General features: G+C 47.8%; 1 protein-coding gene across 5 annotated transcripts in view; it reads left to right on the top strand.

The window, feature by feature from the left end:
• The first annotated feature begins 4,944 nt into the window (after positions 1-4,944).
• Positions 4,945-15,686, top strand: part of TBL1X (transducin beta like 1 X-linked) — a 153,922-nt gene continuing 143,180 nt past the window's right edge. For 3 of the 5 annotated variants that reach the window (XM_040266493.1, XM_040266492.1, XM_040266491.1), the window contains exon 1: positions 4,945-5,041. The gene's annotated coding sequence lies outside the window, so the exon portion shown is untranslated. The remainder of the gene's footprint in view (positions 5,042-15,686) is intronic. The other 2 variants (XM_040266494.1, XM_040266495.1) reach the window with 2 other exon arrangements.

Raw genomic sequence — 15,686 nt, 5'->3', positions numbered from 1 at the left:
GTATTCTGGCCTGGAGAATCCCACTGGACTGTACAAGTACACGGGGTCTGCAAAGAGTCAGACACGGCTGAGCGACTTTCACTTTTCACTTTCACTGGTAAAATAACTAGCTCCTGCGAAGCTGCCTGTATAGCACAGGAAGCCCAGCTCTCTTCTGCGATGACCTAGAGGGTTGGGGTTGGGTTAAGGGGATGACAAGGAGGTTCAAGAGGGAAGGGACATACTTGTACATAGGGTTGAGTCACATTGTTGTACAGCAGAAAGTAACACAGCGTTGTAAAGCAAGTATCCTTCAATTAAAAGTAAATTAAAAAAAATCTAATATGGACTGAATCATCCGAATATATAAAAAACACTGGGCGGTATTGATAGTGCAGGAGACAACAGCTTCATCATACAGACCCTGAACTCTGCACGTAGGTGGCGACTGAAGTGGTTCAAATTCTCTGGCATTGGGATCCCTCCCTCCGGAATGTATCTTAGCTGCTGGGGCTCGGCTGGGTTAATTCCGGGCTCTCTTAAAAAAAAAAAGAAGAGGACTCGGGAGGAAACTGCAGCTCCTGTCTCATGCTCTGTGGTTTCGGGAAACGTATTTTAGATTTTTCGCATTTTTTCCCCCCGTGATTGTACAACTTGAGTTTCTCCAGCGTGAACATGTTAATCATTATGGCAACTTCAGAGGAGGGAAAAAAATTGCCTTGGATGCATTTCTGTGCTCAGGTGGCTGTGGAACACACGTGAATTCCTCTTCACACCCGTCTGCCGCCCACCCCTCCTCCCCACCAGGTCCTCCCAAAGCAATCCCTTTGCAAATCCTCAGCTCCCTCCAAGGTGTTTTCCCTTAGAATTTACCAAGGAAGTCAACAGGAAAATGGATCCTCCGATTTTCCTTTTTGATGTGGGTGAAACCTCATAAATAATTTAATGCCCTCATTTCACAGCTGAGAAGTCTCTGGTCTGGAGAGAGTTTCTTATAATTAATTAGGAGCAAAGTGAGGCTTGGAAATCTGTTTCTCTCTTTTTTTTAACTTTTTCATTTTCTTTTTTTTAACTGAATATGTGTGCATACTAGTTCGGTGGAAGGAAGACAGAATGGAGCAGTGGAGTAGACTGTGCATGGGGCGCCTTTTGCAGCCCTTTGATAGAGTTATCCCTTGGTCTGCAAGGGGATCCAACCAGTCCACCCTAAAGGAGATCAGTCCTGGGTGTTCATTGGAAGGACTGATGCTGAAGCTGAAACTCCAATATTTTGGCCCCCTGTTGCGAAGAGTTGACTCATTTGAAAAGACCCTAATGTTGGGAAGGGTTGAGGGCAGGAGGAGAAGGGGACGACAGAGAAAGAGATGGTTGGATGGCATCACTGACTCAATGGACATGAGTTTGGGTAAACTCTGGGAGTCGGTGATGGACAGGGAGGCCTGGCGTGCTGCAGTTTGTGGGGTCGCAAAGAGTCAGACACGATTGAGTAATTGAACTGAAACTGGTAAGAGTTAAAGGGTTCTGAGCACTGTCTGCCAAGAGGGTGGGCCCTTCCTTGTAAAGCTTAGACAACACGTGGTGGGGGTGTGGATAAAAAAGAGCAAGACTGGAAGACTGGACCCTAATTCCTGGTGGTCCAGATGTGTTCCTTCGAGGGGTAGGGGGATTCTGGATGGTTTGAGAGCAAGTCAGAAAACAGCTTGGCTCTGGTCCTCTGCTGAAGCTCCAATACTTTGGCCACACGATGCGAAGAAGTGACTCATTGGAAAAGCCCCTGATGCTGGGAAAGATGGAAGGCGGGGGGAGAAGAGACAACAGAGAATGAGATGCTTGGATGGCCTCACCAGCTCAGTGGACAGGAGCTTGAGCAAGCTCTGGGAGTTGGTGATGGGCAGGGAAGCCTGGCGTGTTGCAGTCCATGGGGTCTGCAGAGTCGGACACGACTGAGCGACTGAACTGAACTGGTCTCCTGGTCTCCCGGCTCTGATCGTTGGGCGGCCCTGGAGCCGGCATGCACCACCGCTAGCTGCTGTTCTTAGGCTGGGTGGTCCCAGGACTGAGGTTGGTCTACACTGATCGGGCGGTGGGGGAGAGGGGTCTCTTTCCTGTGCTGTGTGGGGCTACCCTTTGTCCCCCACCAACCAGCCCTCCCGTACTCTGCTGTCAGCATCCTCTTTTCCGAGCACCTGCCTGTCAGAACATTTTGGAAAACTTCCATGCCCTCTGCTTGCGCCCATCCGTTGACCTCCAGTACCGCTCACGTGTGGCAGCTGCTTTACCTTCCTCTTCACCTGACTTCTTGCGGCAAGGGATGCCGCCACCTCCGTGAAGTCTTCCTAGGTTTCTTCCGTGCAGGGAGCAGATGCAGAGAAGACGGCGTGTGTTCATCCTTGTCATCCTATCCGCTACGGGCCCCGCTCGAGTCCTCCGTCTCGGCGGCGGTTACTTGCTAGTCTTCCCCTGGTAATCTGAGTGGTGGCTGTCACTAGAAGCCAGGAACCCCGCCCTGTCTGGGGTTTTCATCCCCCATGGCTGCGCTCTTGTTTCTGTCTCACTGGCCAGATCCTCCTCCTCTGGGTTCAGTGGTGGTCTTTACATTTATAGAAATACCGTCGAATCTATTATTTATCAGATTCTTTCTCATGGTAGGTTATGAGAAAGATATTGTAATTCCTCGTGCTGTGCAATTTAGTTGTATATCCATTTTATATATATTCATAGTAGTGTGTATATCTTAATCCCAAATTCCTCATTTATCCCAACCCTTCTTCCCCCTTTAGTAAGCATCAGTTTGTTTTCTGTGTCTGAGTCTGTTTCTGTTTTGTAAAGAAGTTCCTTTGTAGCATTTATTTGTCTTTTTAAAAGTTGTTTATTAATTTTCTGTGCTGCACAGCTTGTGAGATCTTAGTTTCGCCCCTGACCAAGGATTGATTTGGGGTCCTGGGCAGTAAGAGGTCAGACCACTAACCACTAGACTGCCAGGGTGTTACATTTATTTTTGGACTCCACGTATAAGTGATGTCATACGATATCACTTAACTTCAGTCCTGTCTCTCTGCAACCCCATGGACTGTAGCCTACCAGGCTCCTCTGTCCATGGGATTCTCCAGGCAGGAATACTGGCATGTGTGGCCATGCCCTCCTCCAAGGGCATCTTCCCAACCCAGGGACGCAACCCAGGTCTCTTGCGTCTCCTGCAGGCAGATTCTTTACCACTGGCGCCACTTGGGAAGCCTTAGTGTGATAATCTTGAGATGATCTCACTCGGGTGACCGTGCTGTCCAGGGGACACTGGGCCTCCAGGGTCAGTTTGGTTGTCACACCCTGGGTGGTGGATGGCAGGATTACTGTGGCGTCGAGTGGATAGGGCCTGAAACACTGTTCAGAGTCCTCTCACACGGAGCGCAGCCCCCCACGCCCACCCCAGAGAATGCTTGCGTGCCTGCCGAGTTGCTTCGATTGTGTCCGATTCTTTGCGACCCCATGGACTGTAGCCCGCTGGGCTCCTCTGTCCATGGGATTTCTCCAGGCAAGAATACTGGAGTGGGTTGCCATGCCCTCCCCCAGGGCATGTTCCCAACCCAGGGATTGATCCTGCATGTCTTAACGTCCAGTGCGTTGGCAGGTGGCTTTACCACGAACACCACCTGGGAAGCCCACCGCGTAGAGTGATCTGGTCCCGATGCCAGTGCTGCTGAGGAGGAGAAATCCCACCCCAGGTGCGTCCCAGCCAGGCTCACAGCTCCAGGGGTTACGGTTGAAGGGAAGTGATGCGAAGTTGCTCACTCATGTCTGACTTTTTGCGATCCCGTGACCACCAGGCTCCTCCGTCCATGGGGTTTTGCTGGCAAGGACACGGGAGTGGGTTGCCGTTTCTTTCTCCTGGAGATCTTCCCGACCCAGGGATTGAACCTGGGGCTCGCGCATTGTAGCACACGCTTTACCGTCTGAGCCACCAGGGAAGTCCGTTGGTTACACAGACCTAACTCTGGGAATGTGACCTCTGCCACCGCTCAGACATGTGCGATCACCTAGTTCAGAATCGCTCAGAGAGTGGGAGAGCCAACAGGGGTTTCAGGAGAAGTTCACACCTTCAAAAACTTTGGCGCTCTCCTCCACTCTGACTTCCCAAACATCCCACCTTTTGCTCGAGCTCTGAACCTGGAAAGCATCCTTACTGCTTCTGCCCCCAACCCCACCATACGTGATGCCAACAGCAGCGTCGCCGAGCGGCGTTTGCTCTTTCCACATGGCTGGACACGGAGTTCTCAGTGAGAATGTGCCAAGTTGCATCGAATCGAGCGAGAAATAACCTGTGTTTTCATTTAGTGTGTTTTAGGGTGCTTAGAGAACAGTGAGAGCTGGCGAGATGCTCTAGCTGGCTTAGTTGACCCCTCTTTGAATCTCTTCTGGAGCATTGTGGAGTGTGCAGAGATGAGTGAGCTGGGTCTCGTGTGTTGGGGTGATTGGAATGTCTAGTGAGGTGATCATAACTAGTTTGAGATTGAGAGTTTTGAACATATTTCGTGTGAACAGGCTCACTGTATGCACAGAGAGAAAAGACTGAATTTCCCCGACGGTGGTTGACACTGTTAGTGTTTCCGCTTCCTAAGACCCCCCTGCTTCAGAAATCTGCGTTAAGTCTTTGAACGGTCGAGAATGTAGTTGAGATGTTTTTGTTGACTTTTTTTTGTTTTTGAATGGCTGCAAGGGAGATCTGGCAATTTTTATTGAGTTCACCAGGATCTATTTTCCAGATTCTATTGTAATATTTCCTGCATTAAAAAAGAAATACGTTAAAAAATACTCGGTGTGATAAAATGCAATTTGTTGTTGCTTAGTCACTAACTCGTGTCCAACTCTTTTGAGACTCCAGGGGCTGTAACCCACCAGGCTCCTCTGTCCGTGGGGTTTCCCAAGCAAGAATACTGGAGTGGGTTTCGTTGACTTCTTTTTTTGCCTGATTTTGGATGTATTTTTGTTGACAGGTAACTGAAGACAGAAAACAGGCCTAAAAATAAACCCCAGAAGGAAGACGAGATTTGCCTACATTTGTCTCTGAGTAAGTAAAATTGTAAAATGGATTTGTTTCTTATTCTATAATGAAGTATCCTGTCAACTGGTCCATGTTTTTTTAAAAAATTTACTATTACTTATTGGCTGTATGTACCAGAAACAGTAATTTCTCAAGATGTCTTGTAATAGTTGATTTGGTAACCAAAACACGCTGTGTATCTCTCTGTGTTGGCACTTCGTAATAAACTCCTGTTTCGCAGCACGTTTGGAAAGTCAGAAATTTTAGGAAAGAGAGATGGAGATGGTTATTTCTTTCATGGTCTCACATTCCCGTGAACGTTTCAGGCACTTATTTTCCCTCGGATGGCTGATTTATGAGAAACAGAGGTGGTTGTGTGTTTTTTTTTTTTGATGCTTGTCTTGTATGTGTTTGGAAACGACAGACCTCCACAGCCTGGTTTGTGGTCCAGACAGAACTTAGCATAAACACCTTGTTGGACAGCATCGTGAGGCCATTTGGCCTGTGCTGGGGGCCCCTGGGGAGGCGTTTTCCTTCCGTCCGAGCCCCACGTGGACTGTGAGAGCACAGAGAACCCAGGCAGGGTTCCTAGTACGGGGACCTCTGGGGTCTGGAGCCATCATCTTGGCTGCTGTGTTTCACCCAGCTTGCAGCAAGGCCCGGGTCTCACCCAGATCGAGAACTTCCTTTTCAAGACCCCCCCTTTATGAAAGTCTTTTGTTTCTAGGGTTGACCGTTCTCTGAATCTCTTAACTTCTGGAGCATTGTGGAGTGTGCGGAGATTAAGTGAGATGTGTCTTGTGTTTTGGGGGAAGGCATTACAGGTCCTAGAAAGCCGTGGCATGGATGGGTGTCCCATGGACGGTTGCAGACGTCTCCTGCTGTGGGAATTCCCAGGAAGGATCTACCAACCTGCCTTGCAGCCGCTGAGGAAGACTGGACCTTCGTCTTGAAGGGGAGACTTGGGCTGGTTTTGGTGGCGCTTGGGATCTCAATGCATAGTGAAGATATGTGTTCTAGATGGCAGACTCTATGGGCAAAGGCGAGGAACGAGCAATAAGAGAGTTGATTTTTTTTTTTTTTTTTTTTAAGGGAAAAGTTGATAAGCCAGCCTGGTGGAATGCAGGGGAGTGATGGGGGTTTTTGTTGTTTAGTCGTATCCGACCCTTTGCAGTCCTGTGGGCTGCAGCATGCCAGGCTTCCCTAAGGAAAAGGCAAGGACCCTGATGTTAACCCTGCCTGCACAGTGCCCAAAGGAGTCTGATTCTAATTCTCTTAGCAGCAGGGGGGCTATCTCCATTTACCTAGACACGCCTGGGGTCACATAGGTATCAGTAACAGATGGGCCTGTGTAATTTGAAACAGTATCATAGGTGACCTTTTCAACCAACCACCCCGGGCCCCCTTGGGTGAAGAAATAACAGTAAATCATGGCTACATAACAACTCGTCTGCCAGACATGGCCGTATTGTGTTAACAACTTGATCGCGTTGTTATTCACATAGTGGACAATTCGCCCATTTAGACTGTACACTTTGGTGGTTTTTAGAATATTCACAGAGCTCCGCAACCATCGCCACAGGTAATTCTAAACCATTTCCTCGCTCCCCAAAGAACCCCAAGGACCCATGAGAACTCACTCCTTGTTCAGGCCTCCGCCAGTCCCCAGTCCCCACCCGTCGACAGTCAGCATCTCTGGATTTGTTCATTCTGGATGTTTCGTGTGAATGCAGTCACGCAGTGTGTGTGCGCTTTGTGGATGGCTGGTTTTCACTCGGTGGAACATTTTCAAGGTTCAACCGTGTTGTTGCATTGGTTTTAATTACCAGGCCCCTTTCCATTGGATGAATAGCCCACGTTTGGTGTATCTGTTCATCACTGAGACGCTGTTCCTTTTGACAATTTCTATTTTGAAATAACATCAGACTCACAAGACGTGGCAAAAATAGCTTGTGCGTGCATGCTCAGATGCTTCAGTTGTGTCCCACTCGTTGCGACTCCATGAAATGTATAGCCCGCCAGGCTCCTCTGTCCATGGGATTCTCACTGGAGGGAATTGCCCACGCCCTCTGCCAGGGGATCTTCCCCACCCAGGGACTGAAACCACAGTCTCTTACATCTCCTGCACCAGCTCCATCGGGAAGCAAAAACAATAGCAAATTGAGGTCTAGGGTACCCTCCTCCGCCTTCCCTGGTCTTTTGTGAAGATACTATGTTATCAAAAGTAGGAAACTGATATCCGCAGTTTTGCACTGATGCCGCCCTGGTCTACATTTTAGCAGTTTTGGGGTGTGTGTGCGTGGGTGCATGTGGACAGTGTGTGAGCTATAATCATATGTGGAGCTTTAAGTAACCCCCACCATAATCCAACACAGAAACCGTTCCATTCACACAGGAAAACCCCTGCCTGTCCCCCCTGCATGGCCACCCTCTGTGGCTCTTGGCAGCCACTGACTTCTCTGGCTCTGTAATTCTGTCCTTTCAAGAATGATTTTTCTGCCATTAGGGTGGTATGATCTGCACGTCTGAGGTTGTTGATATTTCTCCCTGCAATCTTGATTCCAGCTTGTGGATATTTCTCCCTGCAATCTTTATTCCAGCTTGTGCTTCATCCAGCGTGGCATTTCGTGTGATGTTGTTGTTCAGTTGCTTGGTTATGTCCAACTCTTTGAGACCCCATGGACTCCAGGCTTCCCTATCCTTCACTATCTTCCAGAGCTTGCTCAAACTCATGTCCCTCAAGTCGGTGATGCCATCCAACCATCTCGTCTTCTGTCATCCCCTTCTGCTGTCTCCAGTCTTTCCCAGCATCAGGGTCTTTTCTAAGGAGTCAGTTCTTCGCATCAGGTGGCCAAAGTGTTGGAGCTTCAGCTTCAGCATCAGTCTTTCCAGTGGATATTCAGGACTGATTTCCTTTAGGATGAACTGGTTGCGTCTCCTTGCAGTGCAAGGGACTCTCAGGAGCCTTCTCCAACACCGCAGTTCGAAAGCATTAGTTCTTTAGCAGTCAACTTTCTTTGTAGTTCATTTTTCACATCCATACACGACCACTAGAAAAACCATAGCCTTGACTAGACGGACCTTTGTTGGCAAAGTAATGTGTCTGCTTTTTAATATGCTGTCTAGGTTGGTCACAACTTCGGCTGTACTCTGCATATACGTTAAATAAGCAGGATGACAATAAACAGCTTTGATGTACTCCTTTCCCAGGTTGGAACTGGTCCGTTGGGGTGAGGTGAGCCTAGTATAAGGGGATGGGTGGCCCGTTCTCACCAGCTGTTTTCTGTTCATAAAGTCCTAAAAGGGCTCAAAGGACTGCATTTAGAATTAGCCGTGATGCTGAGACAGGTGATTACCTGGAGCCTGGAGACATTCCCGGTAGAACTGTTGATGGTTAGAACCAGACACTGTAGCAGGAGCAAAACAGCGTGTTCTGTGAATCTCATCTGGACGGTCCACCGTGTTACAGACCAACCCGGTTGCAGGGCTTTTTCGTACTAAGGTATGGTGTAGGCAGTGGCACGGGTTGGGACATGGGTATGGTTCGGCAGGCTTGGGGTGCCATGGGCTAGACGTAGGGTGTTGCTCAGTTGTCTTATCAGAAGCCATAAAGCATTCAGGTGTCCTGGCAACCATAACTAGTTGATTTGAAGACGTGAATTCCGCGTGGATAATGGTATAGTGCAGCTTTATTTTCTGAGGTCTCGTATTGATGAAACGTGTGTGATGAGGTGCTATTTGACAGCGTGATTCAGCCCTTGCTGCCAGTCTTTGCTTGAGCTTTATTCAGTGTTCTTTTCATCCAAACAACCTTTGCCTTCTTGAATCCCCGGAACACAGAGGTAGAGCCCCACAGACATGCCCTCCATCCAGGTTTTCAGGGAAAAACCCACTTGCTCTTGAGAAACCACTTCTTTCCTTTCAAACCCACAAAAACTCGTGCTGTTGGCAGGGGCATGCCCTCAACTGATGGATCGGTAGTCTAGTGAGTCTCTTCTTCATGGAACTTGATGCAAATGGACCTTGTGCTGTGCTAATTCAGTCGTGTCCAGCTCTGTGCAACCCCGTGGACGGTAACCCACCAGGCGCCTCTGTCCATGGGGATTCTCCAGGCAAGCATACTGGAGCAGGTCTATTGCCATTCCCTTCTCCGGGGATCTTCCCACCCCAGGGATCGAACCCATGTTTCTTGTGTCTCCTGCACTGGCAGGCTGCTTCTTTACTGCTTAGCACCACCTGGGAAAGGTATACATGGACATTAAGTTCCGATTAATTAAAATTCAAGAATAAGCTCTTGAAATTGGCTGTAGCTTCTGGTTGTAAAATGGCCTGAAGGTGATGGCAGGTTTCTTTCATTTCTGACATCCGTTACTACTTCTGACTCTTAACACCAAATCAGAGAGTGTTATTTTTCTTAATGTTACCTTTTGGTTTTCTTCATAAACTTGGGCGGTTCCTGAAGATCTGTTTCTTGAGGACAGGGGTTCTCCACTGGGGGCAGTCTTTTAACCCCCACCTCCACCCCCCCAACCACCGCCGGGACACTTGGCAAAGTCCAGAGACATGTTTGGTTGACATATCTGATTGATTTGATGGGAAGGAGTGATCCTGGCCTCTGAGGATGCTGCCAAACACCCCACCATGGACAGGACAGCCTCTCCCACCTTCTCACACACCAAAGAATTATCTGACCCCAAATGGGCTTCCCTGATAGCTCAGTTGGTAAAGAATCCACCTGCAGTGCAAGAGACCCCGGTTCAAGTCCTGGATCAGGGAGTTCCCCTGGAGAAGGGAGAGGCTACCCACTCTAGTATTCTTGGGCTTCCCTGGTGGCTCAGCTGCTAAAGAATCTGCCTGCAGTGCTGGAGACCTGCATTCAGTCTCCGGGTTGCGAAGATCCCCTGGAGAAGGGAAAGGCTGTGAACTCTAGGATTCTGGCCTGGAGAATCCCACGGACTGTACGGTCCATGGGGTCACAGAGAGTTGGGCACGACTGAGTGGCTTTCACTTCCACTTTCAAATGTTGGTAGTATGAGCTTGGCTGGTTTAGGATTTGCCCCCAAACTTGGCATATATTGAATATTGCCCTTCATCTTGTTTCACCGTAGGTTAGCAACTCTTGGCATTGGCTCTGAAGCTCTGTGGTAAGGAGTAATACACTTTGAATCCTCCTGTGATGACTCTGGGGCTTTCCAGGTGGCTCAGTGATAAAGAATCTGTCTGCCAAGCAGGAGACGTGGGGTTGATCCCTGAGTCAGGAAGATCCCCTAGAGAAGAGCATGGCAACCCACTCCACTATTCTTGCCTGGAGAATCCCATGGAGAAGAGAGGAGCCTGGTGGGATATGGTCCATGGCGTCACAGAGTTGGACTCGACTGAGCACGCATGCACGCACACACGCATGGTGCCTCCAATATTCAACATGACTGCTGCTGCTGCTGCTAAGTCGCTTCAGTCGTGTCCGACTCCTACCAACCCCGTGGACTGCAGCCTACCAGGCTCCTCCGCCCATGGGATTTTCCAGGCAAGTGGACTGGAGTGGGGTGCCATTGCCTTCTCCGACTCAACATGACTATACTTTTAGAAATGAATATACTTGGGTTTCTGTTCCTAGATTTTGTTTTTCGTCGCAGGAAGAACTACATTTTTGACAGTGTGATCATCTGGATAAATTCATAAGCCTCAGTTGGATTCATTGTGATTTATAGTCTATTAAAAAGTTTGCATAATTTTCTTAATGGTCAGTAGTAATTCTAAATCTTATTACTTTGAATACTTGTGGGGAGTTCCTTGGTGGTTAGGACTTGGTTCTTTCACTTCCAAGGACTCAGGTTTGACCCCTGCTTGGGAAATAGATTCCACAACATGTGCCATGAGGCCACCAGGGGGGGAAAAAATTGCGGAATCCTGCACGTTCGTACTTTTATGAGACACCCCTGTGCACAATTAGCAAGTTTTTAACGGAATCCTAAGATGAAGTTACAGTCCAGAAAGCTATGTCTGAAAAGTCATGCCTTCACTTAATGCCTAATTTAAGTCGGATTTACAAAGCATTATGTTTTACAGTGATAAAATATGGGTAACTTATAATATACCATGCTAACCATTTTTCCCCAGTGGCTTACAGTTTGATTTCCTGTTTTAACCATTTTTAGATGCATAGTTCACTACCATCGGCTTCCCTTGTGGCTCAGCTGGTAAAGAACCCGCCTGCAGTGAGGAAGACCTGGGTTTGATCCCTGGGTTGGGAAGATCCCCTGGAGAAGGCAAAGGCTACGCACTCCAGTGTTCTGACTTGGAGAATTCCATGGTCACAAAGAGTCAGGCACGACTGAGCGACTCTCACTGTCGTTAAGTACGTTCACCTTGTTACACAGCCATCACCACCATCCACGTGTAGAACTTTTTCCACCTTTCCAAGCTAACATTACATACTCATTTCAACAGTTCTCTATTCCCCTCCCCCAGCCGCTGGCACCCACGGTTCCGCTTTATATTAATATCTCTGCAGTTGAGGCTTCTAAGCACCGCACATGAATAGAATCACATGAGATTCATCCTTTTGAGCCTGTTTTAGTTGATCAGTGGAATGACTTTGCAGTTTAATGATGGGGTAGCTTGTGTGTTCCTTCTTGTGGCACATAACGTCCCATCGTGTGTGTGTGTGTGTGTTGGTTTGTTTACCCCATGGATGGATAGTTGAGTGATCTGCAAAGAAATCTTTTAAAGCTCGGTCCCGTGACTTCCCTGCTGCTCCTGTGGCTGAGACTCCACACTCCCAAGGCAGAGGGTACGATCCCCAATCGGGGAGCTATATCGTATGCTGCAAGGAAGGCCCAACACAGCCCACGAAATAATACATCAGTTTTGACAAAAGAGATGAAGGGGGGGGGGTCCTTTTATATCTGGCCTGTGGCCACTGTTTAGACCTAGAAAGCGATTCTAGGAGGTGTGTGGGGTCCATGGTATGGTACTCACATGGAAAACTCCAGAATCTTCTTTTATACTCCTCCTCAAGTGCCTTAACGCAGTCTTCTGCTGATTTAGGAAGTGTCTTCTGAGATGAGCTTCTATTCGTTCATCCCACCTGCCTCGTTCCAGTCGGCCTCCACGGGCGAGAGCCGTAGAAGAGATGTCTGGATGCATAGCAGGCGTGTTCAGAACCGGGCCCTGTGCCGGCCAACGTCTCCTGTGCTGTTTTCCAGTGAGATGGCTTCCTCCTGAGCTGTCTTTAAAAATATGCATAATTTTACTTATTCATTTATTGTTTAACTCTGCTGGGTCTTCCACTGGGCTTCCCTGGTGGCTCAGCTGGTAAAGAATCCTCCTGCACACTGTTTACAATCGCCAGGACATGGAAGCAACCTAGATGTCCATCGGCAGATGAATGGTTAAGAAAGCCATGGTACATATACACAGGGAATATTAGCCATTAAAAAGAATACATTTGAATCCGTTCTAAGGAGGTGGATGAAACTGGAGCCTATTATACAGAGCAAAGTAAGTCAGAAAGAAAAACACCAATACAGTATACTAACACATATATATGAAAATTAGAAAGACAGTAACGATGACCCTATACGTGAGACAGCAAAAGAGACACAGATGTAAAGAACAGACTGTTGGAGTCTGTGGGAGAAGCGAGGGTGGAATGAGCTGAGGGAATAGCATGGAAACATGTATATTAATTATCACATGTGAAACAGATCGCCAGTCCAGGTTCGTGGCATGAGACAGGGTGCTCAGGGCTGGTGCAGTGGGATGACCCTGAGGGATGGGATGGGGAAGGGGGTGCGGGGAGGGTCAGGATGGGGAACAGATAGACACACCCGTGGCTGATTCATGTTAATGTATGGCAAAAACCACCACAGTATTGTAAAGTAAGTAGCCTCCAATTAAAATAAAGAAAAAAGAAATACAAAAAGGTGTTAATACCAAAAAACAAAAAAGGAATCCGCCTGCAGTGTGGTGGCCCTGGGTTCGATCCCCGGCTTGGGCAGCTCCTCTTGGGGGCAGGGCGGCTCACTCCAGCACCGCTGCTGTTTGGGTTTGCTTTCTAGCTGCAGAAGTCGGGGCCTCCTCTCTGTAAAGCTGCAGTGCACGGGCCTGTCGCTGTGGTGGCTTCTGTTGGTGTGAGCTCGGTCCCTAGAGTGTTGGGTCTTCAGCAGTTTTGGAGCACTGGCTCTCAGCGGCATGGGCTTCAGAAGTTGGGGCGCACAGTCTTAGATGGTCCATGGCATGTGGGATCTTCCCAGGGCCACAGGTCAAACCCATGTCTCCGGCATTGGCAGGCAGATTCTTTACCATCGAGATACCAGGGAAACCACCTCCTTAGCAGTTGACCACAGCCCCAAAGAGGGATGGGTGAATGTCCCCCATCTGCCTGCCCTCTGACTCTGCCTTCCTGTTACCACCTCCTTTGCCTTCTCTGCAAAACTGTCAGCTCCGGCGCTGTGTGTATACACTTTTGAGACACTTTGCAATCAATGTGATGAAGTGAAAGTGAAAGGGTTCTTGATGATTCCTAAACGGGTCTATAACCCAAGCATCATCTACCAAAAAAAAAAAAAAATCAGTGCTCTATATTGAGATCTGATTTTGTCCTGACATGGTTATTGCAATACTAAAATCCTGAAACAGTTGCTATTTGCTGACAGGGTACACAGCAATGTCTTTCAGCTCGGATGAGCTTAGAACTTCACACAGAACAGTTGAAATGAATTTCTTTTGACACTTGGTTGCCGAGTAGGAACCCAGAATGGATGTTGAGGTTATCTGTTCATCTGTCACAGGTAAGGAGGGCATTTGAGTGTTACATGCTAGGATTGGAGCAGGATACGGGTTTGCCAGGGGTGCCACACAGATATTTGATCTGAGATTTGGTTTGGGGTGGAAATTGTAGGGTGCAGACTTGGAGTCTTGACAGAAGTGCATTGAAATAGTTGAAAATCTGTTAAACAATTTATATTCTTTCTGGCAAGTTACCTTGCTCAATGAAGTGCTCTGGTAGGATCTTTGGGTCTTTTAAAATACACAGCTATCTTTTACTTTTATTTTTTTCAAAGTAAATAAGGCACTGCGGTCGACTTTTTATTTTTGTAAACCTGAAGTAAAGCTTCATCGGTAAGGCAGATCCTCACTGCTGTGGAATTTTCTGGTTTACGTGACTGATTAATTTGAAGCGTGATTCACGGTTTAACATAGTTTCTGTGTTAAATTAATGACATTATTGGGTTCGCATTTTGTCTTTATTTTAGTGTTGCTGATTAATTTTAAGTGTGATTCACATTTTGGCCTATACTTTCTTTGTTAAATTAATTCCGTTATTGGGTACTTTATTCTTTGGTTTACAGACCTTCTAATTGAAGCCATTGCATTTCAGAGTGATAAAGGGCTGGGTATTTCCTGACCTTTAAAATTTTTTCCATCCACTTTAAAGACATTTTTCTGTGTGGCCACATAGTATATGGTTTACAAAATATCAGCAGTTCAGTCGCTCAGTCTTGTCTGACTCTTTGCGACCCCATGGACCGTAGCACGCCAGGCCTCCCTGTCCATCACCAACTCCCAGAGCTTGCTCAGACTCGTGTCCATCGAGTTGGTGACGCCATCCAACCATCTCATTCTCTATCGTTCCCTTCTCCCATCTTCAATCTTTCCCAGCATCAGGGTCTTTTCCAATGAGTCAGTTCTTCACATCAGGTGGCCAAAGTATTGGAGTTTCAGCTTCAGCATCAGTCTTTCCAATGAATATTCAGGACTGATTTCCTTTAAGATTGACTGGTTGGATCTTCTTGCAGTCCAGGGGACTCTCAAGAGTCTTCTCCAACACCACAGTTCAAAAGCATCAATTCTTTGGTGCTCAGCTTTATGGTCCAACTCTCACATCCATACATGACTGTTGGAAAAACCATCGTTTAGACTAGATGGACCTTTGTCGGCAAGGTAATATCTCCGCTTTTCAATACGCTGTCTAGGATGGTCATAGCTTTTTTTTCAAGGAGCAAGCGTCTTTTCAATTTCATGGCTGCAGTCACCATCTGCAGTGATTTTGGAGCCCAAGAAAATAAAGTCAGCCACTGTTTCCATTGCTTCCCCATCTATTTGCCATGAAGCGGTGGGACTGGACGCCATGATCTTCGTTTTTTGAATGTTGAGTTTTAAGCCAAAATATACATTCCTCTAAAACACAGAAGTTAAGCTGCAGATATGTTTTCAACCGAGTCTTTTCACAGTGTTTACTTACATAGAATACTGCCACTTTGCGTTCTGGAGCTGTTTGTCTTTGCCTAGCCTAGGATGTAGGTAGAATATTAATTTCGTGTGAAACTCAAGATAAGCCGGGAGCAGATGGATTTATGGCTCTCGAAACCTGTGAACTCTCCCGCGACGGAGAGTTCTTGAATACGAATCAAGGAATTCTGGACTGTGGCTAGTCGGGGCTGGCGTGACCTGATTTGCCACAAAATACATCATCCTGCCGGAGATTCTTTTCCTGCGATGTGCCTCCTCGGCTTTGGTCCCGACTCTCTGATGCTGCTGTGCTGGACTCCCTTTGAGGGAATGAGACAGCTCCTTCACGTAGGAGCCCCGGGCGTGGGGATCAGGCTGGCTCCATAACCCCTGGGGGGCATTCCAGGTCCCAGGGGCTGCAGCGTGGGGATCAGGCTGG

The sequence above is a fragment of the Oryx dammah genome, unplaced genomic scaffold, assembly GCF_014754425.2.
Source record: "Oryx dammah isolate SB20612 unplaced genomic scaffold, SCBI_Odam_1.1 HiC_scaffold_23, whole genome shotgun sequence".
In the NCBI taxonomy this organism is placed as follows: Eukaryota; Metazoa; Chordata; class Mammalia; order Artiodactyla; family Bovidae; genus Oryx; species Oryx dammah.
Note: the sequence above shows the minus strand (reverse complement) of the source record. Positions and strands in the feature narration are given on the sequence as shown.